Below are 26,987 nucleotides of genomic sequence, written 5' to 3'. Positions count from 1 at the left end.
CAACAGCAAAGACACAGGCTTCCTTGCAGATATCTCCTGAGATTTAAACTTGTTTTTACCCTATTAGCTCGAATGACCTCAAACCCTTACCCTGTCTGTTGGCACATTGCTGAGACAGACACTAATTGGAACCTTGGCTCTGCCAGCTTCTTATGACTTACCATATCCTTTTTGTTCCTGTTACACTCCAGGGCTAAGTTTTTTGGTGTTTTTTGAAGCAGTTTCTCTCACCTGCCCAGAACCTCACTGTGGTTCTTTAAGGACCCCACCTACTTGCTTATTTTGAATTAGCACCCCTTTTGGAGAGTGAAAATTCTTCCTTTGCCATTTGAGAGTTCTTACTCCAAGCTCTAAGTCCCCTGGAGGTTATTACTTTATGTCAAGAGGGCAAATAAATGTTTCCCTCTCAAATCCAAGGGCTGCTGTTTTTGAAAGCACATGAAGGCTTTACAGGAGTATTCCTCTAGCTTCCTCCCACTTCCTCCTGTAGCCTCCATTTCTCTAATCACTTCTACACCTTTCTCAACAGTCCTCAAGACCTTCAAGGTCATATTTACAGGGAGGGAAGCCCAACCCCCTTGTAGCAGTTAGCTTAAAATACAGGTTTCTTATCATCTTAAAGAACATAGGAGGCCAGGTGCGGTGGCTCATGCCTGTAATCCCAGCACTTTGGGAGGCTGAGGCAGGCAGATGACAAGGTCAGGAGATCAAGACCATCCTGGCTAACATGGTGAAACCCTGTCTCTACTAAAAATACAAAAAATTAGCTGGGTGTGGGGGCGCACGCTTGTAGTCCCAGCTTTTTGGGAGGCTAAGGCAGGAGAATTGCTTGAACTGGGAGGCAGAGGCTGCAGTAAGCTGAGATCACTGTCACTGCATTCCAGCCTGGGAGGTGTACGTAAAAAATAAATAAATAAATAAATAAATACAAGAACATGGGAACTGGGAATCTAAGATATAATTATTTTATTGCTAAAATGTTCTGAGTGAGAGCCCAAGGCTGCAGGCACAAGAGACCCATAGGACAGAGATAAAGGTTGGTCCCAGGCTAATAGATTACAATTAGAACAGAGATGAAGACAAGGTTAGGGGTACATGGTAAGACCACTTCATTCTAGAATCCTAAGATGAGCTGGGGGACCACTGTTTACTCCAGTATCTCCTCTGTTCTCAAGTGGGTAATTGTGATGAGATGGGACCAGGGTTAACAGTACTTGGTAAGACTGATTTATTCCAAAACCCCAAGGCCCATTCAGAATGATAGGAGAGCAAAAGGGGATGCCTTTTTTCTTTTTCCTTCTTTTTTCTTCTCTGTTCTCTTTTCACAGAAGGGTAATCATGTCTCCATACCACAGGACACACCCCTTGGGTACATCCTCCAAAACTGGAAATAGTTTAATTTCCCTAAACCTTAAAACAAAAAAACTAGCTTTCCTTTGTAATACTGTTTGACCTAAAAATGAACTGAGAGAAAAAGGTGAAATGCAGGGACAAAATGCAGATTCAACAGTCGGCTGCTTTACTAGCTCTCAAGCCCCCTCCAGGTTGCCCTAAGGAAACTCCTTTAGGGAACTGCCATTGATGTGTGAATCCAGGCCACTGGAAGGAAAACTGACCCAATGGGACAAATGGGAGAAGGTCTCAAACAGCTTGTCTCCTCTACCACAAATTTGGCCACTAGAACAGAACTGTCCTGAAGGCCAAAGAGCCTCTGGGACAGAATCCCAACCCCTGATGACCTTGAGCTGAAAGGCTTTCTGCTCTGGTTGCTTCCAAATCAAACATCATCATCGATAGGACAAAGTCAATGTCAAGTCTGGAGCTGGCAAGTAAAATTATAAATTTCACTTTTGGGTTCAAGAGTTGCCTACTCTGTGCTAATCTCTTTTTCTAAGCAATTCTCCTTGAAATCCTGTTGGATAATGTGGGCAAATGGCACCTCTTTCCTCCAAAAGAAAAGATTCCCTGCTTCTTGGGGCAAAAAATACACTCTTCAAGATGGGTGCCAGCTTAATAATTACCTGACCTCTAAATTCATATTTCTCTCTAAATAGCTCTATTTATTCTGGAAAAGCTACCTAAATCTTTAACCAACAATTTCAACCTGGATGGTTCTACCTCAGGGATTTAGAGCTAGCCCATATTTATACAGACAAACCTTAGCAAAGAACTAACTGAGCAGTCTCTTGAATGGGGGATAATTTCTACTGTATGTAAATAATCTCCTCATTTGCTCCCCCTTCTCAGAACTCACACAGCAATGTGCAATACAAACCTTAACTTTCTAATAGAAAGAAAATGACTGGTCTATTTTAAAGGTTATAAAAGTAAAGGTATTATTGGCCATGAAGATTATAAAAAATGATATTTTGTATGACAAATGATCTTGTATAGTGTATTCTTGTCCTAAAGTAAAATAACTGGTTGTTTAAAAACAGGGATGTTTAGGACAAGTGAGAAAGTCCAAGCATGTTACAAATGGTCTGTGTAAGAATTCAAATATTCACGAAAGGGAATTTATAAAAAAGTATAGAATTTTAAAGGTTATTAGGCCTATTAAATGTTTCATAAACAACTGCTATGACTTAACTTTATAACTTCCCTGCTTTAAACCTAGGCTATGCCTGGGGACACACAGAGATTCATGTCCCCTAGCTATGCTGGAAGGAGTCAGACCTTATCTACTCTTCTGTCTGGTGTCCTAGGCTTTAAACCTAGTACATAATTAGAATCACTTATTTACCAGGTTTATCACCAAAAGTAAAAGTTGCTAAGAGTTATCAGTGTAACATGTACTTGAGACTACTGGAAAAGCAGCTTTACATGCAAGCCTTATAAGGAAAGTAGAATCTGCTTTTGGTAAAAAAGATTGTAAGAAGACATGGAACTGCAGATTTCTTGACAAAGTTTAGAAGGTTAAAGGATTATTTTAAGTTAGATAGGCTAAAGCTAAAGGTTTGAGCAAGTTGTGGAAGATTTATGAAAAATTAATTCTATAAAGGAAATTCTTTATGTAAACATATTGGCTAAAATTAAAAGAGTACTATCCAGTTTATTCACAAACTGAACATTGAAATAAGAGCACAAGATGGTTTTCTTAGCTCATTGTTCTGCTTTGTAACAGAAAACTTCAAAGGGTTCAAAAAGGTTTATGAAAATCTTACCTTAAAGTCAAACAAATTAAGATTGAATAGATAAGTGTATAAAGTTTTATTAAGAATTGGGTTTAACATCAACAATACACTAATGCAAAGGTAAAATCTGGCTTTCTTTGGTCTGTATTTATATAAATTTGTTATTGGCATGTGTTCCAAATTTATGCAAAACTCCTGTAATTCTAATCTGACTTAGTATACATTATCAGTAATCACTATAGTTGTTATGTTAAATCATTGTGTTCCACAGAGGTAACAAATTTATTTTGTCAATTGTGTCTTTGACTATGGCTTCCCTAAGACTTTTTGTTATTGACAGACAATTGTTGTCTTGTTTTAATCCTATTTAAAAGGTGGTTTTATAATCAACTATAAGATTTTAACAGGTACTCTTACACGCAGATTTCTGAAAACCTTGGTGATTGTGACACTAAAATAAAGGAAAAACGTTCAGGACTCTCATGGAAAGCTAAAATGTTCATGAGTATTAAGCAGAACAGGAGTTAACTGCATAGACTGAACTAATATAAAATGGAAATAATCCTTCTATTTACAACTTTTAAAAATTGCATAAAGTGTACTCCTATTAACAAAATTTGGAGCACATTGCTTTCTCTCTACCTGATTTCTCCAGAATCTGGAAACTATTTGTGAATATTCTTAACTTATGGCAATAGACTTATTTGCATAAGTACAATAAGAATTTGTTTTCTTTTGCAATGGGACACATTGGAGAAACTGATTATTTTACCAAGGCTTTGAATTGAATGGTGGACTTTCCTTTAAGAATCAAATTTGACATATAGAGCCAATAAAAACTCCTTGGGAAAACTGGCCTCATACCTTGTCCACACATTCCCTGTACAGGGCTCCTGGCTTTTGGCAAGTAAAGAATGTCACTTTCTGACAGGCCTGGGAGCCCCAAAATTACCTTGGGACCTCAAGAGGAGAAGAATTTACCCAACTCTTATAACTCATACAGGTGTTTGATGGCACAAACCTACGGCTGGGCTCAAGACTCAAGAATCTCAAGTATTATCTGAGATTCTTTATGGAATGAAGTTCTATCAAAGCCAATTAAAAAGGAGCCTATTTGACAAATAATTATTCTTGCTGTGCTTTATACAAATAATCAGGACAAGTTTAATAAGACTAAAGCTTATTTTGCAAACAAATCAGACCTATTATAGTTTGTTTTCATAAAAATTAGGACTAGAGAGAGAAAAATTATGTTTCAATAATAGAAGAAAGGGGAGAGGGAAGGGAGACGGAAAGAGAGAGGAGAAGAGAGAGGGTACAGGTATGGCACTCTTGTTATTAGGTTCTAGACTTATCAGTTGTTTTGGCATTTTCATCTGCAGTTTAGACTAGCCCTGCTTATTCCTGTAAATCAACCAGTAGTCTCTGACTGCAGCTCAGAAGAAACATGAGGGATGCATAATGTAAAAATCTGGATCAATGTTCTAATTCTGGGCACATATTGGAATTGGTAGCAACCCCATGGAGCAAAGTCTTAGCAGGTATGACTACAGTTATTAACATCAGTTACCTGGATGTGTTGGCAGTCTCAGAATTTTTTAGTGCTGTCATCACTCCCTTATTTTGTTCTGACACTCTTCTAAATCTGATAACCTGATATGCCTCCTCTAGCCTTCAGACCATCAAGATCCAGATGATCCTCAGCGAGGGAGAACTTCCTCTCAATATTCAAGAGAAACCCTTCTACAGACCATTAGACTGCCCATTAGTGAGACATGACAGAGGCAAAATCCTGCCCCTGTCTTCCTTGGGCCTGCCTGGATACTACTTTCACCAACCAACAGAGCCACCCTCCTGCCCTGACAGCTAGCAAAAGAGGCCACAGAACAATCACCACCATCCCCCCTCTGGAAGCAGGAAGCAGTTACGGAAGACCGAGGTTTGTGCATTTTCCTCAAATAATTGTGATCTTGGACTTTTTGGTGAGAGAATGTTACAGTGGCTAGCTAGTCAGGCATGAGCAGGGCAGGAGAAGGCTTCCCCACATACATTAGGAATGTCAGGCAGCCATCAGGTGATTGTTAGGCAGTTGTTAATTGTCTGTCTAAAATAATATTTGGTCCCTGCTGGTGCCAGAGAGAGGCAGTCTCCCAATAGATAGAAATAACCTGACACTGGGGATTAGCAGCTTCCCAATAAGATCTCAGGCATCAGGCAAGTGTGCTCAAGCATGTGCATTAAGAGGCAAAATAGCAGAGTTTAACTGGTATATGAGAATCCAGGGACATTCAACTGCTAAGGGAAGAATGCCTCAAGTGAGCATGCATACAACTCCACTAAATACACTTTGCATGCTCTCCTCCCACATGCTAGCAGGCCAGGGTGCATACAGGCAATCTACCTGAAAGGAAGAATCAGGGGAGAAGGGATGCAAGACTCTGAGGGTATGCCAACATATAAAACCCCAAGTCAAAGGTCAAACAGGGCACTTGATCTCTTAAGTCACCTGCTTGACCCTCTTTCAAGTGTATTTTACTTCCTTTCATTTCTGCTCTAAAGCTTCTTAATAAACTTTCACTCCTGCTCTAAAACTTGCCTGGGTCTCTCCTTCTAACTTCTGCCCCTCAGTCAAATTCTTTCTTCTGAGGAGGCAAGAATTGAGATTGCTGCAGACCCATACAGATTTGCCACCAGTAACAGAAGCATATGTGAAACCCCTGCTTGTATCACTTTTGCTAATGTTTCATTGACCAAAACTATGATATGATCCAGCCCACCATTATTGTGTGAGGGCACTACAAATGACAAAAGTATTAGGAGCCAAACTCTTTGCTTCTCCGCAATACAGCAATCTACTACACATGAGAAATCTTTGTATATTCACATTAAAGTCTATGACATTGAATCTCCATTTTTCTACATTACTCTGTGATAAGGAGAAAAAAAATTATATTCTCCTCCCTGCTTTTAACATCTCAAACAAAAGCAATTTCATAAATAAGAAATATTGCAGGTGATGAGTATTTAATTTTTAAAGGAACAATTGTCTGTCACTTTCTAATAAAGCCAGGGGAATATGTCTAAAATCAAACGTTAAATTGCATTTTTAAAAATAACAAAACCAATTACCATATGTGCATTATGTAAGAATCATTTTTTCAGACACATAAAATTACACAGTATCTTTTCTTTTCTAAGGAATAGTTTATACCCAAAAGGAAGGCCCGAATTTATATAGTCAGGTTTAAAAAAAAATCTCATTCACTCTAAAAGGCATCTTCTTGATGTTCATGAGAACTTCAAATAATAATTAAAATACATATAAAAATAAAAAGAGAACTAAGTTTTGTGACTGACAACTTCACTGAATAATCAAACCTCTGCATAAATTATAAATGAGCTTAAATGCATTGATAAACTTACAAAAACATTAACTAAAATCCACCAAAAAGTTTATGTGAAGAAACAAACCAGGACAAGTTGCTGAGTGCTGTATTTGACTTTTGTTTGTGGTCATTTGATGATCCAGGTGAACTTACTTTGATTTTTAAGAGATACTGAGGACAATATACAAAGTCTGTGGGTTTACCTATGTTTAGGAGTCTGATAGGAGACATACACTTAAAAGAGGCCACCAAGGGTTACAACCTCCTTACAAAAGGGAATTTAAAATAAACTAACTCCTCCTTAAGAATACTACAAGAAGTTTCTTGTCATAATGTTGATATTGAAATTGATTTGATTTGATATTGAAAGGAAAAATATCTTCCTCAAGAATATCTAACATCAAGATACTTCCTCAAAGTGGCTTTGGAATAAGAATGGATACTGCATGGGTGGTCCAAAGAAACTTTAAATAAACAATATAATTTAGTAGCCTAAGCTACCACCTCAGGTTCCTAAAAGAAGCAAAATCTATTACTCTAAAGGAATCCATTTTCCTTCCACAACTCAAAGAATTTTCAGATAAACTTCTAAAAAGTAAAATGTCACAGTCGAGCATGAAAGGAAAACAAGGTATGAATGAGAGGTTAACTGGCTCTGCTGCTTACTGGCTAACATGCTTTTTGAAATGTATTGCTACCTGCTGGCAAGATTGTGTTTTGAGTTGTGCTGATTTTTCTGCATTTACAAATCTTACCAAGCCTCTGTTTAGACTTAACCAACATAAGTTGAAAGTTTTCAACAATTAGATTCTAGCGACATTGCTGTGGGAATGGAGCCCTCCTTTTATAAGTGGCATGGGGAGTGTGTCCAAGAATAGATTTACTATCTGTGTGTCTCAGATTGTAGTATGTGTCTTGATTCTAGCTCAAGCCATGACTGACACTAGAGTCGGGAAAATCTTTTACAACTCACAGTTGGCTGTGTGTTTTACCAGGCATTGGCACCATTCTACAGAGTGTTCTGAGGAAAAACTGATAGTTTGTGCAATATATGGGCCCGCTTGGTGATAGCTCATATAGGGGAAGAGAAGTTACAGTGTGACATGATGAGGTCACATAAATGAAAACAAATGACTTACTAAGACTTTGCAAAGTACCATAGTCACCGTGTCCATTTTGCTAAAATATCTCATAGTGGTCATGACTGCTGTGACCCAACAGCAATAAACTAAAATTAAGTCTTTGGCACTTAGTTATTGGTTTGATAAAATGGCACCCTATGGATCTTACTCCAGATAAAACAGGTTATCAAGCTGTATATAAATTAAAACAGGGCCTTCAAGGATTAAAACCTATTATACGGCCGGGCACGGTGGCTCAAGCCTGTAATCCCAGCACTTTGGGAGGCTGAGACTGGCGGATCACGAGGTCAGGAGATCGAGACCATCCTGGCTAACACGGTGAAACCCCGTCTCTACTAAAAATAGAAAAAACTAGCCAGCCGAGGTGGTGGGCGCCTGTAGTCCCAGCTACTCTGGAGGCTGAGGCAGGAGAATGGCGGAAACCCGGGAGGCGGAGCTTGCAGTGAGCTGAGATCCAGCCATCGCACTCCAGCCTGGGCGACAGAGCGAGACTCTGTCTCAAAAAAAAAAAAAAAAAACCTATTATACAAGACATTCAAAGAAGAGTTGGTTATCCCTACTGCTTCTCTAATTAACAGCCCGATTTGGCCTACTTCTAAACCTGAAAAAATAAATGGCACCTCATAGTGGATAGCTATAATGCTAAAGCTCTAATCATACCAATTAAGGCGCCCATACCTACTATTATTAAAATTACCAAATCCATCCAACCATCAACTGATAAATACTTTGAATCTTTTGTAGTTGTAGATTTGTCTATTACATTCCATTTAGTGTTTATTTCAATAGACTCTGGGATGTGGTTCGCTTTCACTTTTCAAGTGACACAAAAGAAGGTGCTTATCTAGCTATCTATGGGCTACATCAACATTCTTGTTATCATACACAGTCTTTGTAGGTAAGATCTTAATTGCATCCAATTTTACTCAGGTGCACAAGTAAGACATCATACTCATGACATCCTTCTCCATGGAGATCCATTTGATACATTTATTCAAGACACACAAATATTTCCAAAGGAGTTCATAGAAAGAGGTTGGTCATTGTTTCACACATAGTACAGGACCACACCACTTTAGTTAAATTTCTGAAAATTGTTTGGTAGGCTGAGGGCTGCTCCATTCCTGATACTGTCAAGAAACAGCTAATGACCTTCTCAGCAACCATGATGTTAAAACAAGCGAAAGTTCTTTTAGGCTTTGGGTTTTGGAGATAACATATTCTTTATTTAGAAATTTTAATTAAGCCCATATATGCTGTCACTCACAAATTGGCATACTTTGAATTAAACCTCCTATAACAAAAGTCTCTAGCATCTGTCCAAAATGCAATAGAACATTAGTGCTCCCCAACCAGACTCCTTCACTCTAATAGCTTTAGCAACCTCCTGTTATTCCTCTTGAGGTCTTGGATATATCAATGATGGCCATATATTGCCCATGGGCTTCCAGTGCAAGAAATTGTCCTCCTTCGCCCAACATTATATGCCATTAGGGCAACAACTGCTAGCTAGAATTGTTAGCTCTCCTAGAAACAGAGGTGTTATCAGGACCTGAGCCTATGGCCCTCCATACCCAGCTGCCTATTACATCTTGGGTCATGGTAACAGCACCCCATGAACTCAGCATGGCCACTGAAGTCTCCTTGCTATCAGGTGGAGCTAAACCTAGGTCTTCTACTGCAGGAGTTGGAAGGGACTGTCTTGCCCTCATTTCCCTGCCAAATGACACAGTGATGGGGAAGGTTGCCCTTTTCTGTACCCCTTAGCTTCATGGAGAGCCCCTTGGTATTAACCAAGTGAGCAGTAAAATAAGTTCATGTAAAGGGATGATCACATTACATGTGATACTGCTCACTGAAGGGCTGCTTAAATTGCTTTTCATCCTTCAACTGCATGTTCCTGATCAAGGATGAAAACCAAGGGCCAGCAAAACTGACTGAATTTTACTCAGCCATGTAACAATAGATATCCTAGCTAACAATCAGCCTCATCTACATATTTTTACAACAACAATTTCTTAATCAAGGTTCCCCTTTGGAGTAAAAATCTCTAGAAATCTCTTACCTCACAGATACTCAAAATGTAAGATAAGGTCACAGTACAAGCCCTTACTAAGATAATCTATCCCCTAGGAGTTCTATATATTATTGATAGTGACCAAGGCACTCATTTGACTTCTCAAAATATATAATGTCAGACTCTTCAACAAGGTACTCAATGTCATTTTCGATTCATTGGGGCTACCCCTTTCAACATAGGGCCAAAGTGCAAGAGTCTTGGGGACAGAACAATTTCAAAGCAGCTGAGGGCAGCTTCACTACCTTAATCCTTGCTATCCAGCTGAAGGCTCCACTCTCCAAATTCTGGGGCAGCACTCCTCAGCCACCCCAGGTGTGGCTTCAGTGGAGCCCAGTACAGCATGGGCAGCAGTGACTTCCCCTCTAAAAGGCACATGTAGTAAACCTTTGGCAGCATCTTTTGGTGTGCAAAATGCACACGCATGGGGGCATGGCTACCCATACTGCAGATTTCAAAAGATACAGCCATGTGGAACTTTGAAAGTGTGATCCAGGAAGAAGTCTTCCTTCAGGGCCAGGTCACTGCAGAAAATCACCACTAGGGCAATGCCTAGTGGAACAATGGGGGCAGAATATCCCTGCCACCTCAGACTAGTAGAAACATTGGCTTGCAATTCCAACCTGGTAAAACCACTGGGACTGCATACAACCTGTGAGAGCAGTGGTACTCACTGGGTCCAGAAAAGCCACAGTAATGGGGCCACCCAAAACAGTGGGAACTGGGCTGCCCATGACCTTAGGTGAACAACTCCAGCCTACAGAGCTGCAGAGGCAAGACCTCTGTGCCAGTGAGCCTGGAGGTCAAATTTTAAAGTCAAAGATTATTCTCAAAAGGCTTTGAACTTACTTGGGACCTGTTATCCCTTTTTTCTTTCCTATTTATCCCTTTTGTAATGAGAATGTATGTTCTATATCTATGCCACTATTGCATTTTGGGAGCATATAATTCCTTTCACCTCACAGGTTCACAGCTAAAGAACAATTTGCCTAAGGATAAATCCCACCTTGAGTCTTATTCATATCTAATTTAGATACATTTAAATGAGACTTTAGACTTAGGCTTTGAAATTGATGTTAGAACAAGTTAAGATTTTGGGGGCTATTGGGATAAAATAAGTATATTTTGCATGTGAGAAGAACCTGAATTTTTGGAGGTTAGGAGTGAATGCTATGATATAAATGTTTGTACTCTCAAAAAATTAATATGTTGAAATGTCATTACAAATGCATAGTGTCAAGAGGTGGACCTTTGGGAAGTAATTAGGTCATGAGGGTGGAGCCTTTAAAAGTAAGATTAGTCCTCTTATAAAGACGCCTCAGAGAGCTTCATGCCCCTTTTATCATGTGAGGAGGACACAGTGAAAGATACTGCTCTTTAAACCAGGAAATGGGCCCTCACCAGACACCAGGTCATCTGGCAACTTTCACCTTCATCTTTGACTTCCCAGGGACCAGAACAGTGAGAATACATTTCTTTTGTTTATAAGCTACCCAGTTTATGGTATTTTGTTATAGCAGCCTGAACAGCCTAAGACAGAAACTGCAGAAGAACACTAAATAAATACATAAAAACATATTCAACCATACTAATAATCAGATAAATACAAATTGTCTTCAATACTTGCAAAAGTAAATATCACTGTATGGAATAAAGAAACATGAATATATCAGAAAGCTGAAGGAAAGGAAGAGAACTACAAGGACAGATTTTTGGATGGGGGTAGAAACAAAAGATTAGGATTTGGGAGAACATACAGGAGATTGCCAAGTAAAAGGCAATATTCTATTCTTAAAGCTATGAGATGAGTACACATGCACTGTCTTTTGTACATAGATTTTATGAATATTATTTTATAGATTGAATTTGATGTAAGTAATTAAAAATTCAGAATTATTAAAATGAGAATTTATTACAAAGAATTGTTGGAGGTGTGGGGCCTTTTAAAAGAGCATAAAAAATAGAAAAAATAAAATGGTGAATATGGTGGTTTCTGCAAAACACCATGGCACGTGTATACCTATGTAACAAACCTGCACGTTCTGCACTTGTACTCCAGAATTTAAAGTATTTTTTTAAAAAGGGCAAACAAACAACAATTGCTTTTGTGAGTACTGACCCCTAGCTAGTCAAGTAATTATGACTAGCAAACACTACCATTTCAATCGCTAGGGGTTATTATTTCATATATATGTGTCTTTGGACAAGTCTGACTTAATTAGCAGTCTTTACTGTTTCAACTAATTGTATTGGTTGAAAACAATAATGACTTAATGAGCTTAAAAAATATACTTTGTCCAGTCAGAATGTGCCAGAACATTTAAGGAATAAATGAATCCAATGAATGCATATATATTAAACATCTTCCTGTGTATTTATGCATTAGGCCTTCAAACAGCTATAATTGCAACATATGAAGTTTTTAGTTTTGTTTACTGTACATTCTCAAGTAAATAAAGATAATACATAACATCCATAGTTAATTATTTTTAATTTTGATAGCATAAAAATAAAACATAATGAATTAATATTTGCTTTACATTTATGTGTGTAATTTTATAACAGAGAATTTTTGCAAGAGATGGTTTCTTATTTATGGGCAGGATTAAAAATCAGTGTGATTAGGGAAGAAAACCTCCCCCAGAGTTTCTAAAGACAAAATATCATTAGAGAGATCATCACTGAGGCCAGTGAATAATGCCTGTCATAGAAAAATAGAAATTTCATAGTTTCTTTCAACATACAAACAGAAATATTAAAGCTAAAAATTTAGCACTAGGAGAAGCAAATACAACAAAACAATGAATGCATGACCTACGCACTATGGAAAAATCAACTTAATTATGGCTACAATAGTTTCTCTTTTTGAAAGAAGTCCCACTTTAATTAAAATCTTCTTGTTCGATCAGATGGAGTTGCAGATGAGATTAGTTGAAACTATCTATTGTTCTTACTCATTTTAATGTGCTGCATTTCAGCAGTATGGAGACATACAAAAGAAAAGCATTTCACTAATTCTTCAAAGGAGTCTGTTACGATTCTAAATTTAATTAAATTAGATTAGTTGCACATCATTTATATTACTAAAAAAACTCAAGCAATTTCTAACAGATTTCTTCCCTTGGCTGTCCTGTTCTTACGCTCGTCCATCATGCCCAAATTCAAAATTACGAAATCTATGTTGAACCTCTATTATTCCTTTTAATAAATAGCAAAGTATTTCTTATAAAATAGTCCTTACTACTTTTCTTTTAGGTCTCCAGCAAATATAAATAGGACTCAATCAAGAAAGAATCTGATATCCATATTAACACAATGAACAACTCATTTTAAAAAACTGAAGTAATAAATTGCACTTATGAATAATCCCTCATCTCTCTATAGGTTTTTTTTAAAGAAAACAAAAACATATCCTTTGTTCATGTCTCTGATTTGCTTCCTGTGAATATAGTTGAATAAAATAGATCTGGAAATAATCCACTATAACTCATATATTGTTATGACTAAAATTAATCCAGCTACCTCAGAAGCAATTTAAAAATCATTTTCTAGCACCAGGCTAACACTATCCCAGGAATTCAACATGGATCTCTATGTACATGTGTGCTGAAAAATGCAACAATGACAGTACATTTTCTGTTGCTTTTAAGTTGCTAAACTGTGGAACAATTTATTATGCAGCAGTAGATGACAAATACTAATTTTGGTACTTGAGTAGGGGAAGGAAGCTGGGAAACTTAGAGGAGGGTATTATCAGTGGAATGTGAATTCCCTTGAGGAAAGCATTTGTGGAAGCATGATGGCTGTGAAGAGTTTACAGTGCAGGCTAAAAGAATTGTGAGTAACTTTCACTGGAAATTAGAGGACAAGGGTTCCACTATGCAGTAGCGGATAGTTTAGTAACGCTGATGTCTGTGCTAACATAGGAAGTAGAAAATGTATCTAACGAGCTAGGTGATCTATTTAAAAATATTTCAAGGTAGAATGTTGAAAGTACCTCGTTTCTTCATGCTGCTGATAGTAAAATGTGAGAAGAGATAAGAATTGTCAAACAAAAAGGATCCAAGACCTAATGGTTTTGAAATTTTACAGTCTTTTCAGATGACAAACAGCACTACAACTAAGAAAACAGCTTCTGAACCATGGGATCAAATCCTGGGCACTATCAGAGAAGAAAAGCTTAAGATGTAGTGGAAGGTGCTACTGTAAAATTCTTTGTTAATGCCTCAGAAAGACCTAAGATTTACAGCCAAGAACCACTTAGTTAAGCAATAGGGAGTCTAAGAAGCGTAAGGACTATTACTCTTGGCAGTCTTAGTAGAAACCCAGAGTAGAAAAATCTCATCTCAAATCAATTTTTGGGTGTAGCTATTGAGTAGTGATGGGAACTTAAGATTCAAGAGTTGTCTACAAAGATTTTAAAAGAATGATATTAAGAAAGAGATGAGGATCCAGTTTCATTCTCCTACATATGGCTAGCCAATTATCCCAGCACCATTCGTTGAAAAAGATGTCCTTTCCCCATTTTATGTTTTTGTTTGCTTTGCTGAAGCAAACAAAAAATACTTACAGTTGGCTGTAAGTATTTGGATTTGTTTTCAGGTTCTCTGTTCTGTTCCATTGGTCTTATGCGCCTATTTTTATACCGGTACCATGCTGTTTTGCTGACTATGGCCTTATAGTTTGAAATCATGTAGTGTGATGCCTCCAGATTTGTTATTTTTGCATAGTCTTGCTTTGGCTATTCGGGCTCTTTTTTGGTTCTGTATGAATTTTAGAATTGTTTTTCCTTCTATTTCTGTGAAGAATTATGGTGGTATTTTGGTGAGGATGGCATTGAGTTTCTAGATTGCTATTGACAGTATGGTCATTTTCACAATATTGATTCTATCCGTCTATGAATATGGGATATGTTTCCATTTGTTTATATTATCTATGATCTCTTTTTTCTCCAGCTTTTTTAAAAATTATTATTCTTTAAGTTCTAGGATACATGTGCAGAACGTGCAGGTTTGTTACATAGGTATACACATGACATGGTAGTTTGCTGCACCCATCAAATCATCATCTAAATTAGGTATTTCTCCTAAGGCTATCCCTCCCCTTGCCCCCCACCCCCTGACTGACCCTGGTGTGTGATATTCCCCTCTCTGTGTCCACGTGTTCTCATTGTTCAGCTCCCATTTATGAGTGAGAACATGCAGTGTTTGATTTTTCTGTTCCTGTGTTAGTTTGCTGAGAATTATGGTTTCCAGTTTCATCCATGTCCCTGCAAAGGACGTGAACTCATCCTTTTTTATGGCTTCATAGTATTCCATGGTATATGTGTGACATTTCCTTTTTTTTTTTTTTTTTTTGAGATGGAGTCTTGCTGTCTCACTCTGTCACTGAGGCTTGAGTGCAGTGGCAAAATCTTTAGCTAACTGCAACCTCTGCCTCCAGTATTCAAGTGATTCTCCTGCCTCAGCCTCCCAAGTAGCTGGGACTACAGGCATGCGCCACCACACCCAAGTAATTTTTGTATTTTTAGTAGAGATGGGGTTTCACCATGTTGGCCAAGATGGTCTTGATTTCTTGACTTCATGAGCTTCCCGCCTCAGCCTCCCAAAGTGCTGGGATTACAGGCATGAGCCACCACAACTGGCAGCCACATTTTCTTTGTCCAGTCTGTCACTGATGGGCATTTGGGTTGGTTCCAAGTCTTTGCTTTTGTGAATAGTGCTGCAATAAACAGACATGTGCATGTGTCTTTATAGTAGAATGATTTGTAGTCCTTTCGGTATATACCCAGTAATGGGATTGTGGGGTCAAATGGTATTTCTGGTTCTAGATCCTTAAGGAATTGCCACACTGTCTTCCACAATGGTTGAACTAATTTACCCTCCCACCAACAGTGTAAAAGCATTCCTATTTCTCCACATCCTCTCCAGCATCTTTTGTTTCCTGACTTTTTAATGATTGCCATTCTAACTGGCACGAGATGGCATCTCATCGTGACTTTAATTTGTATTTCTCTAATGACCAGCAGTGATGACCTTTTTCTCATGTTTGTTGGCCGCATAAATTTCTTTTGAGAAGTGTCTGTTCACATCCTTCTCCAACTTTTTGATGGGATTTGTTTGTTTTTTCTTGGAAATTTGTTTTTAGCAGTGTTTTGTAGTTCTCCTTGTAGAGGTATTTTGCCTCTTAGTTCAGGTATATTCCTCAGTATTTTATTCTTTTTGCAGCTATGGTAAAAGGGGTTCAGTTCTTTATTTGATTCTCTTTATTTGGTTGCTGTTGGAGTATAGAAGAGCTACTGATTTGTGTACATTAATTTTGTATCCAGAAACTCTACTGTATTATTTTATCAGTTCTTGGAGCTTTCTGAAGGAGTCTTTAGGGTTTTCAAGGTAAACAATTATATCGTCAGCAAACAGTGACAATTTGACTTCCTCTTTACTGATTTGGATGCCTCCTTTATTTCTTTCTCTTGTCTGATTGCTCTGCCTAGGACTTCCAGTACAATGTTGAAGAGGAGTGGTGAGAGTGGGCATCCATGTATTTTTCCAGTTCTCAGAGAGAATGCTTTCAGCTTTTCCCCATTCAGTATTATGTTGGTTGTGGGTTTGTCATTGATGGCTTTTATTACACTGAGGTATGTCCTTTGTGTGCCAATTTTGCTGAGAGCTATAATCGTAAAGCAATGCTGGATTTTGTCAAATGCTTTTCCTGCATCTATTGAGATGATCATGCGATTTTTGTTTTTAATTCTGTTTATGTGGTGTGTCACATTCATTGACTCGCATATGTTAAACAATTCCTGCATCCCTGGTATGCAAACCACTTGATCATGGTGGATTATATTTTTGGTATGTTGTTGTATTCAGTTAGCTAGTATTTTGTTAAGGATTTTAGCATCTATGTTCATCAAGGATATCAGTCTGTAGTTTTGTCTTTTGGTTATGTCCTTTCCTGGTTTTGGTATTAGGGTAATTTCGGCTTCATAGAACGAATTAGGGAGGGTTCGTTATTTCTCTATCTTGTGGAATAGTGTCAAAAGGATTGGTAGCAATTCTTCTTTGAATGTCTGGTAGAATTCTGCTGTGAATCCATCTGGTCCTGGACATTTTTTTGTTGGTAATTTTTTAATTACCACTTCAAACCTGTTGGTTGTTTTTGGTCTGTTCAGGGTGTCTGATTTTTTCTGGTTTAAGCTAGCAGGGTTATATTTTTCCAGGAATTTATCCATCTCTTCTAGGTTTTCTAGTTTATGTGTGTAAAGGTGTTAATAGTAGCCTCAAATTATCTTTTGTATTTCAGTGGTGTCAGTTGTAATGTCTCCTGTTTCATTTCTTAATGAGGTTGCTTGGATTTTCTCTCTTCTTGGTTAGTCTTGCTAATGATCTATCAATTTTATTTCTCTTTTCAGAGAACTGGATTTTTGTTTCATTTATCTTTTATATTTTTGTTTGTTTGTTTGTTTCAATTTCATTCAGTTCTGCTCTGATCTTTGTTATTTCCTTTGTTCTGTTCGGTTTGTGCTTGGTTTGTTCTTGTTTCTCTAGTTCCTTGAGGTATGGCCTTTGAATGTCAGTTTGTGCTCTTTCAGTCTTTTTGATATAGATGTTTAGGGCTATGAACTTTCCTGTTAGAACTGTTTTTGCTGTACACCGGAGGTTTTGATCGGTTGTGTCATTATTGTGGTTCAGTTCAAAGAATTTTTAAATTTCCATCTTGATTTCTTTTGTGCCTCAATGCTCATTCAGGAGCAGGTTATTTTACTTCCATATATTTGCATGGTTTTGAAGGTTCCTTTTGGAGTTGATTTCCAGTTTTATTCCACTGTGGTCTGAGAGAGGGCTTGATATAATTTCAAACTGGATCCTCATCTCTCACCATATATAAATATCAACTCAAGATGAATTAAGGACTTAAATCTAAGACCTGAAACTATAAAAATTCTAGAAGATAACACTAAAAAAACCCTTCTAGACATTGGCTTAGGCAAAGATTTCATGACCAAGAACCTAAAAGCAAATGCTTTCTAAAGCATTAAGTTTAGTTAAGTTGGGACTTAATTAAAGTAACGAGGTTTTGCAAGGCCAAACGCACAGTCAGCAGAGTAAACAGACAACCCACAGAGTGGGAGAAAATCTTCACAATCCATACATCTGACAAAAGACTAATATGCAGCATCTACAATGAACTCAAACAAATTAGCAAAACAAACAAACAAACAAAAAAACCTAATGATCCCATCAAAAAGTGGGCTAAAGACATGAATAGACAATTCTCAAAAAAAGATGTACAACTGACTGACAAACATATGAAAATATGTTCAACATCACTCATGATAAGGGAAATGCAAATCAAAACCACAATGTGATACCACTTTACTCCTGCAAGAATGGCCATAATAAAAAAAATAAACAGTAGATGTTGCCATGGATGTGGTAAACAGGGAACACTTCTAGAGATTGCTTAAATAACTAAAAGTAGAATTACCATTTGTTCCAGCAATCCTACTACTGGGTATCTACCCAGAGGAAAAGAAGTCATCATACGAAAAGATACTTGCACATGCATGTTTATAGCAGCACAATTTGCAATTGCAAAGTCATAGAACCAACCCAAATGTCCATCAATCAACAAGTGGATAAAGAAATTGTGGTATGGCCGGGCACGGTGGCTCATGCCTGTAATCCCAGCACTTTGGGAGGCTGAGGCGGGCGGATCACGAGGTCAGGAGATCAAGACCACGGTGAAACCCCATCTCTACTAAAAATACAAAAAATTAGCCAGGCATGGTGGCGGGCGCCTGTAGTCCCAGCTACTCGGGAGGCTGAGGCAGGAGAATGGCGTGAACCCAGGAGGCGGAACTTGCAGTGAGCAGAGATCGTGCCACTGCACTCCAGCCTGGGCAACAGAGCTAGACTTCGTCCCACAGAAAAAAAAAAAAAGAAATTGTGGTATATTTATACCATGGAATACTGTTCAGCCATAAAAAGGAATGCGTTAATAGCATTCACAGTGACCTGGATGAGGTCAGAGACTATTATTCTAAGTGAGGTAACTCAGGAATGAAAAACCAAACAGCATATGTTCTCACTGATATGTTGGAGCTAAGCTATGAGGACGCAAAGGCATAAGAGTGATTCAGTGGACTTTGGGGACTGGTGGGGAAAGAGTGGGGTGGGGGGAAGGTATAAAAGACTACAAATATGGTGCGGTGTCTACTGCTTGGGCGATGGGTGCACCAAAATCTCACAAATAACCACTAAAGAACTTACTCATGTAACCAAATACCACCTGTACACCAACAACTTACAAAAAATAAAATAAATCAATCACAGAAGATTTAAATAAATAGAGAGATAATCTATTTTAAGGGACTGTAAGATTCAATATGAAGGACAGCAGGGGATACAGAGCAATATAATCTTTCTTTTATTCATATTCACTGGGAAACTAAAATAGCACAGCCACTTTGTTCTTTTATTTATTGTTATTTTTTAATTGACAATAATAGTATATATTTACAGGGTACAGTGTGAACCTTTAATACATGTATACATGTGGAATTATTAAATCAGTCTAATGTATCTCTCACCTCAAATACTTATCCTACCATTGCAATGAGAACATGTAAATTTTACTCTTAGCTACTTTGAAATACACAATAAATTATTTTCAACTATAGTCACAAAAAAGAGTGATATTAGCAGAAAGAATACCAACTGGCCCTCAAAGGGCCAGTGATAGTACAAAATTTAAAGAAGACTTTTGACTCCACAAATTTTGCATCAGTGAACAGACAGGAAAATACGCAGCTGCAAACACAATTAGTACTTGGAAGGCAGTACTACCAATTAGTACTTGGAAGGCAGAAGTAAAAGTCTAAACTTTTATGCCAAGAAACAGAGAATCAATCTTGAGCAGCAACATGACTGAGAGCTAATCCAGGGTCTGCCAGTATGTGTCAAGCAGGACTTCCTGGTGCCTCCTATCTTCTCCTTTTTTAAACATGAATTTACAGCAGTTACCTTGTGTCTTTCCTAAAATTATATATTGGGTAGTATTTGGATATGGGACATAAGCTCACAAGTCTTAAGATTTAGAGGAACTATACTCAAGGAGCTGTACTTAATAAACGATACCCAAGAAACTTCACATGACTCTGGACTTAAATTAGATGGTAAAATTCTGCACCTTGAAATGCTGGTATAATGTGAATCAGACATTTAGGGAGCCCTGGGAGAGGTTGGATGTTTTTGAATGTGGGAAGAATGTAAATAATTTGTGGCTACAGGTGTACTGCGGTGTTTGTTTGCTTTTCACATTTATTATAATCCATGAACCTTCTTGGACACATTATTATCATCCAGAGTCCGTAGTTTACATTAAGGTTCACTTTTATTGTTGTACCTTCTATAGGCTTGGACAGATGCATGATGACATGTACCCACCATTATAGTACCATACAAAAATAGTTTTAACAGCTTAAAATATCACTGTGCTTTGCCTATTTATCTCTTTCTACTCCCAATCCCTATTCTTTTTACAGTCTTCTTAGGTTTGCCTTTTCTAGAATATCATATAGTTGGAATAACAGTTTGTAGCCTTTTCATAATGACTTCGTTCACCTAGTGATATGCTTTAAAGAGTCTTCCATGTATTTTCATGGTTTGATGCTCATTTCTCTTTGGGACTGAGCAATATTCAATTGTCTGGATGTACCACAGTTTATTTATCCATTCACCTACTAAGGGGCATCTTAATTGCTTCCAAGTTTTGACAATTATAAATAAAGCTGCTAAAAACATCCATGTGCAAATTTTTGTGGGGACATGCTTTTTTATTCATCTGTGTAAATACCAAAAAGTGCAATTGGTGGATTATATATTCTTAATTTATTCATAATTTTTTAAGAAATGGCCAAACTGTTTTCCAAAATGGATGCACCATTTTGCATTTCCCCCTGACAGTGAATGAGAGCTCCTATTGTTCCCCTTGCTCACTAGCATTTTTGATATTGTCAGAATTCTTGATTTTTGGCCACTCTAATAGGCATGTAGTGGCATCTCATTGTTGTTTTAATTTACATTTCCATAATGACATATGATGAGGAGCATCTTTTTACATGCTTATGAGATGTCTGTCTTGGTCTTTTGCTCACTTTTAACTTTTAAGTGGGTGGCTCGCTTTCTTATTGTTAAGTTTTGAGAGTTCTTTGTATATTTTGGATTAAAAAACCTTTATGAGATATGTCTTTTGCAAATATTTTCTCCCAATCTTTGGTTTGTCTTCTAAGTCTCTTGGTAGTGTCTTTTACAGAGAAGAAGTTCTTAATTTTAATGAAATCTAGCTTATCATGCCTTTGGTGTTCTATCTAAAAAGTCATCACCATGACCAAGGTATCAAGATTTTCTCTCATGTCATCTCCTATGAGTTTTATAGTTTTGTCTTTTACATTTAGGTCTATGATTCATTTTGAGTTAATTTTTGTAAAGTGTATAAAGTCCATGTCTAGATTCATTTTTTTTTTTGCATGTGGATGTCCAGTTGTTCCAGCACCATTTGTTGAAGACACTGTCTTTTCTCCATTGTTTTGCTTTTTCTCATTTGTCAGGATCAGTTGATTATATTCAAGTAGGTCTATTTATGGGCCATTCTGTTCCATTGATTTGTTTGTCTATTCTCTTGCCAATATCACACTTTTTTGAATCCTGCACTTTTTCTGGTAAGTCTGGAGGTTGGGTTGTGTCAGTCCTCCTACTTTGTTCTTTTCATTTAATATTGCATTGACTAGTCTGGGTCTTTTGACTCCCCACACAAAAACTTTAAAATCAATTTGTAGATATCCACAGAAAATTTGCTGATATTTTAATTGGGATTGCATTGAATCTATAGATCAAGATGAGGAGAACTTAGATCTTGACACTATCGAGTCTTCCTGTCCACAAACATGGAAAATCCCTCCATTTATTTAGTTCTTCTTTCATTTATTTGTATCAGCTCTATAGCTTGCCTCATATAGATTTTACACATATTTTGCTTTTATTCCTAAGTACTTCAATTTGGGGATACTAATATAAATGGTATTATAGTTTTAATTTCAAATTCTACTTGTTCATAGCTGATATATAAGAAAACAAATGATTCCTTTATATTAACCTTGTGTCTTGTAACTTTTCTATAATTATTTATTTATTCCACGAGTACAGTGATTTTTTAAAGAAAAAATTTGTTCAGGATTCTTTAATATTCTTTCTTTCAGGGAGGTAATGGTAATGCTTAATTCCCTTCCTGTTGAGTGTGGGTTGGATTTAGTGACTCACTTCTAATGAACAGATGTGGCAGCAGTGGCAGAATGTGGTTAAGTTATAAAAGACTTTGTAGCTCCTCTTTGCTCACTCTGTCTCTTAGACTACTTACTCTGGGAGAAGCTACCTCACATGTTATGAGGACACTCAAACAACCCTTTAAAGGGGTGTATATGAGAAGAAATCAAGGACTTCTGCCAACAGCAAGCAAGAAACTGGGACCTGTAGGCAACCGTAACGTGAGTGCAGTAGGATGCCTTAGTTACTTACTGCTGTATGTAAACAAATCACTACAAATGCAGCAGCTTGAAATAGCATAAATTTATTATCTCACTTTTTCTGCGGGTGAGAAGTACAGGTGTAGCTAAACTAGAATATCTGTTAAGAGTCTCATGAGGCTATATACAGTGTCAGCCAGATTGAGTTCTCATCTATAGGGTTGATGAGGGAAGAATCTACTTCCATGCTCAATCAGGTTATTGACAGAAGTCATCTCCTTGAAGTTATAAGACCATTGGGTCCTGGCTTCTTGCTGTCAGTGGCTGGAGGTTTCCTTTAGTTTCTAGAGGATATCTGTAGTTTCTAGAGTCCATCTGCAGGACCATGCCATGTGGAACTTTTCAACATGGCCACTTACATCATTAAACCAGCAAGGAGACTCTAGAGTGAGTCTGCAAGCAAGCTAGAGTATTATATAACATAACATAATCATGGGAGGGGCATCCTACTACCAGTGCTATGTTCTATTGGTTAGAGGCAAATCACAGGTCCCATCCATGCTCACAAGAGATAATCACACAAAGGCATGAACACCAGGAGGCAGGAGTCATGTAGTAAGTGTCACAAGGGGTCTGTCTGCAAACAGTTTTTGTATAATTAGTTGAGAACACCCCTGAACAAAGTGAGCATGACAACATGATATCTAAAACCAGAAGAATGACATATGAACACAAACTTGAGGTTGTAAATAGGATACAAAAAATTACAGTGTTTATAAATTTGAATTACTTTTATTTATGAATCAGATAAGATAACAACTTAAAGAATGCTGTAAATCACTCTTTTCTTTCAGAAGAACCATCTATTCAACTAGGAAATATTTATTTAGCATCTACCATATGTTAGATAGCTGGAAGTAGATTAATTTCTTTTAAAAAAGGAAAAGGAAGAGAAAAATACACTACTTGTTTTCACGGAGTGGCCATATCTAAACAAGAAAAAAAAAAAGAATTTCAGCTTAAATTCTGGCTATATATAGCTAAATAATTCAGTTAGAAATTCTGAAGTTATGTATTTTTAAAAATTACTGCTACAGACATGTTGTATATATTAATTAGAAACAATGTTTACCTTAATTAGATTCAGATTGAAGAGAACAAAAACTTGAACATTTGATTCAATAGGAAAATGAGGAGAAAGGATTTCTTTTTGTGGCAGCATAAAGAGGTAGGCAGATGCTCTCGGCACAAAATAAACTAACAAATTGGGTTAATTGTCAAGACACCACTTTAAGACTGGAGGTTGATCAAACTCAGATGATAAGTTCATATTCATTACTGAAAACTGTTACAGCTTTAGGTAAAAACAGCAGGAGACTGTGGCTTTCTTGCTTGTGGATATTCCCATTCCTTCAGCTCAATCAATGGTCAATGAAGACCATAGTTTTACCAATGAGAGACTTTTTGCAAAAAAAAGGTGGGGGGCGGGGGACAGACTAAATTTGGAATAGGGCCAAAATCCCTTGGCTCTGTCATTTAAGAGACAAATTTAGTAGAAAATAAATGAAAAAACTTATGGTTCTGATAGGCCAATATTTTAGTCCAGTTGGAGAATGAAGTGAGCCTGCCAGAAATGTAGTGGGTAGATCATGGAAATGAGAGAGCCATATAAGGTCTAATGTAAGCTTTTGACACATTCTTGACTTGGCAACTAACCACTTGTGTTTATGGTGGACACTTGAGAGAGCCCATTAAAAAGTAAAAGCCAAAGCAGATGTGAAAACTAGCTGCACTTTTGAATGTACTCTGCAATCCACACACATACCAATTGTCAAAGGTATTGAGCATAACCACTACTCAAATCAGTGGCTGATCCTTAAGCAACAGACACAGGAGGAAACTTCAGAAAGTGAAGCTAAAAAATTAAAATGAAAAATGGACAAATTCTGCAGCTTAAGTCCAGATGAGTTACTGAATAATATTTTTAAAAAAGAAAAACAGGTTGGGTGTGGTGGCTCACTCCTGGAGTCCCAGAACTTTGGGAGGCCAAGGTGGGCAGATCACCTGAGGTCAGGAGTTTGAGAACAACCTGTCCAACAAGGTGAAACCCTGTCTCTACTACAAATACAAAAATGAGGCCAGGCACAGTGGCTCACAACTGTAATCCCAGCACTTTGGAAGGCCAAAGCAGGTGGATCACCTGAGTCCAGGAGTTCAAGACCAGTCTGGACAACATGGTGAAATCCTGTCTCTACTAAAAATACAAAAAATAATTAGCCAGGTGTGGTGGCAGATGTCTGTAATCCCAGCTACTCAGGAGGCTGGGGCAGGGAGAATTGCTTGAACCCGGGAGGTGGAGGTTGCAGTGAGCCGAGATTGCACTGCTGCACTCCAGCCTGGGCAACAGAGTGAGACTCCATCTCAAAAAAATAAGAAAAAGAAAAAGAAAAACATGTATAAAAAAATCCAGGGTTGCTGTCAACTGCGATTCATTACCTAAAATGTCCAATTTTCAGCTCAAAATTGTAAGACATGAAAAGAAACAGAAAAATGTTCGCATTCTCAGAAACAAAAAGATCTGTCAATAGAAATGGTCTGAGTGTACTCTATACTGTATTTTAGAAACAAAGATTTTAAAAGTTATTATATGTTAAGATAATTAATGAAAACTATGCTTAAGGAATTAAAGGAAAATATGGTAACAATGACTTCACAAAGCATAAATTGCAAGAGAGGAATATAAGTTATTTGTAATAGGAATTCAATACTTGAAAAGCATACTAATAGAAATGTTTAAAAAAAAAATGACTAGATAGGCCTAATAGCCCATTTGAGATGACAGAAGAATGGATTCATGACCACAAAAAGAATTAGTAGAAATTGTATTATATGAAGAACAAAGAAAAAAAAGATGGAAGAAAAAATTAATTAATATCAGAAAAATCCCCAAATTTAATGAAAAACATTAATATACAGATCTGAGAAGCTTAACAAACCTCAGGAAGGATAAACACAAAGAGATTTACACCTAGACTTATCATAGTCAAACTGTACAAAGACGAAGACAATCAAAAGTGGAAAGAGGAAAACAACTCGTATACAGGGAAACAACATGATTAAAGGCTTGCTCATCCTTGGAGACAATTGAGAAGGAACGCAGTGGGCTGATAGAGCGCTGAAAGAAAAACAAAAAACCAAAAACTGCCAATCCAGAATTACATAACCAGCAAAACTATTGATAGAAAAATGAAACTAAAATAATGACATTCCCAGCTAAACAAATCTGTGAGAAGTTCTTGCTGGCAAACCTAACCTAACCTAAAATAAATACATGAATGAATGAATAAATAAATAAATAAATAACATCCTTCAGGCTGAAAGGAAATGACAGCAGACAGTAACTCAAATTTGAAAGAAATAAAAAGCAGAGAAATGGTAAATATGCAAGTAAATATAAAACTGAAAGGAAGGAGAGAGGGAGACAGGAGAGAGAGAGAGAGACAGAGAGACAGAGAGAAAATTAAATTCCTTTTTGATTCTCTGAATTTTTCAGAGAGAATTTTTTTTTATTTTCTCCTTGGAATTTTAATCTTATTCACAGTGACAGGAAAACTGAACATGGTTGATTCATTTTGATAGCAGCGCCTTTTGCAGACTGTTGGTTTCCACATCCTAGACTCCTAAAGCTGCCCTGAATGCTGCCTCAGTATTTCCTTTGATTATGTGAGCTGCTATGTCCGTCCAATAAATCTCAGTTTGTGCTTACGTTAAGTCCAAAAATTTATGTTGTTGCAATTAAAGGCAGTTACATATTTATTTCTCAAGAAATAACAGTGGTTATTTATTCATCATTTATTCATTTATTTATATATTTATTAAACAACCATTGTGTCAATTTCTCAAATTATATTAGTGAGAACAACAGATATGTTTGTGTTCTTTGGAGTTAATAATTATTTATGTGATCTGAAATTAAACAAAAAAATACTTATTTTTTCAATTAAACACATGATAAACTCTAAAAAAGAGAAGATATTATGCGATTATAAAATGGGGCACTTAAAATGAATGGTCAGAAAAGACTTTTCTGACATTTCAGTTGACACTGGAGGATATTTAGCCAGAATCTTTCCCAGTGATATAAGATTATAGAATACTTAACTAAAGTAGCCATTTGTTAATTGATTATATCTGCACATCATTCCCAAATCCCACAAACACTCTATAAAGAACCACTGCACATTTTTTTCATCTATTCTCTACTTGTCAAATAAATAAAAAAAACCTGTTTATATAAAGCTGATCTCTCCTCAGTCCCTAGAGATGGGCTTAGAGCATATTTACATTGTAGAAACACTCGATGTTATTGATCTGTGAATAGTAGCCTAGTTGGAATCTCTCTTAATAAAAGTTTTCTCCTTCTATATCTTATTAATTGTCAGGAAAAAAATTACATGACTGCAGATATTCAGCATGCCATCTATTTGAAAACAAATTGCATGCCTGAAAGCCACAAAAGAAGGTCAAATGAATAGCCTCAGAGTCATGTTGCCAACATTCTCTACTACTTGAATATTTAGGCCATTATTTTTAATTGCATCTCTAGATACAAAGAGGGTCAATATGCCATATTTTCAAAGTGATGCTTAACACTTAAAAGGATGTACTGTGTGAACTGTGAACAATTTAACAAGTCCAAACTTGAAGCAACCTATAGCTTTTTAT

Source organism: Colobus angolensis, unplaced genomic scaffold (assembly GCF_000951035.1).
Source record: "Colobus angolensis palliatus isolate OR3802 unplaced genomic scaffold, Cang.pa_1.0 Scaffold158, whole genome shotgun sequence".
Taxonomy (NCBI): Eukaryota; Metazoa; Chordata; class Mammalia; order Primates; family Cercopithecidae; genus Colobus; species Colobus angolensis.
This window is presented reverse-complemented; position numbering follows the sequence as displayed.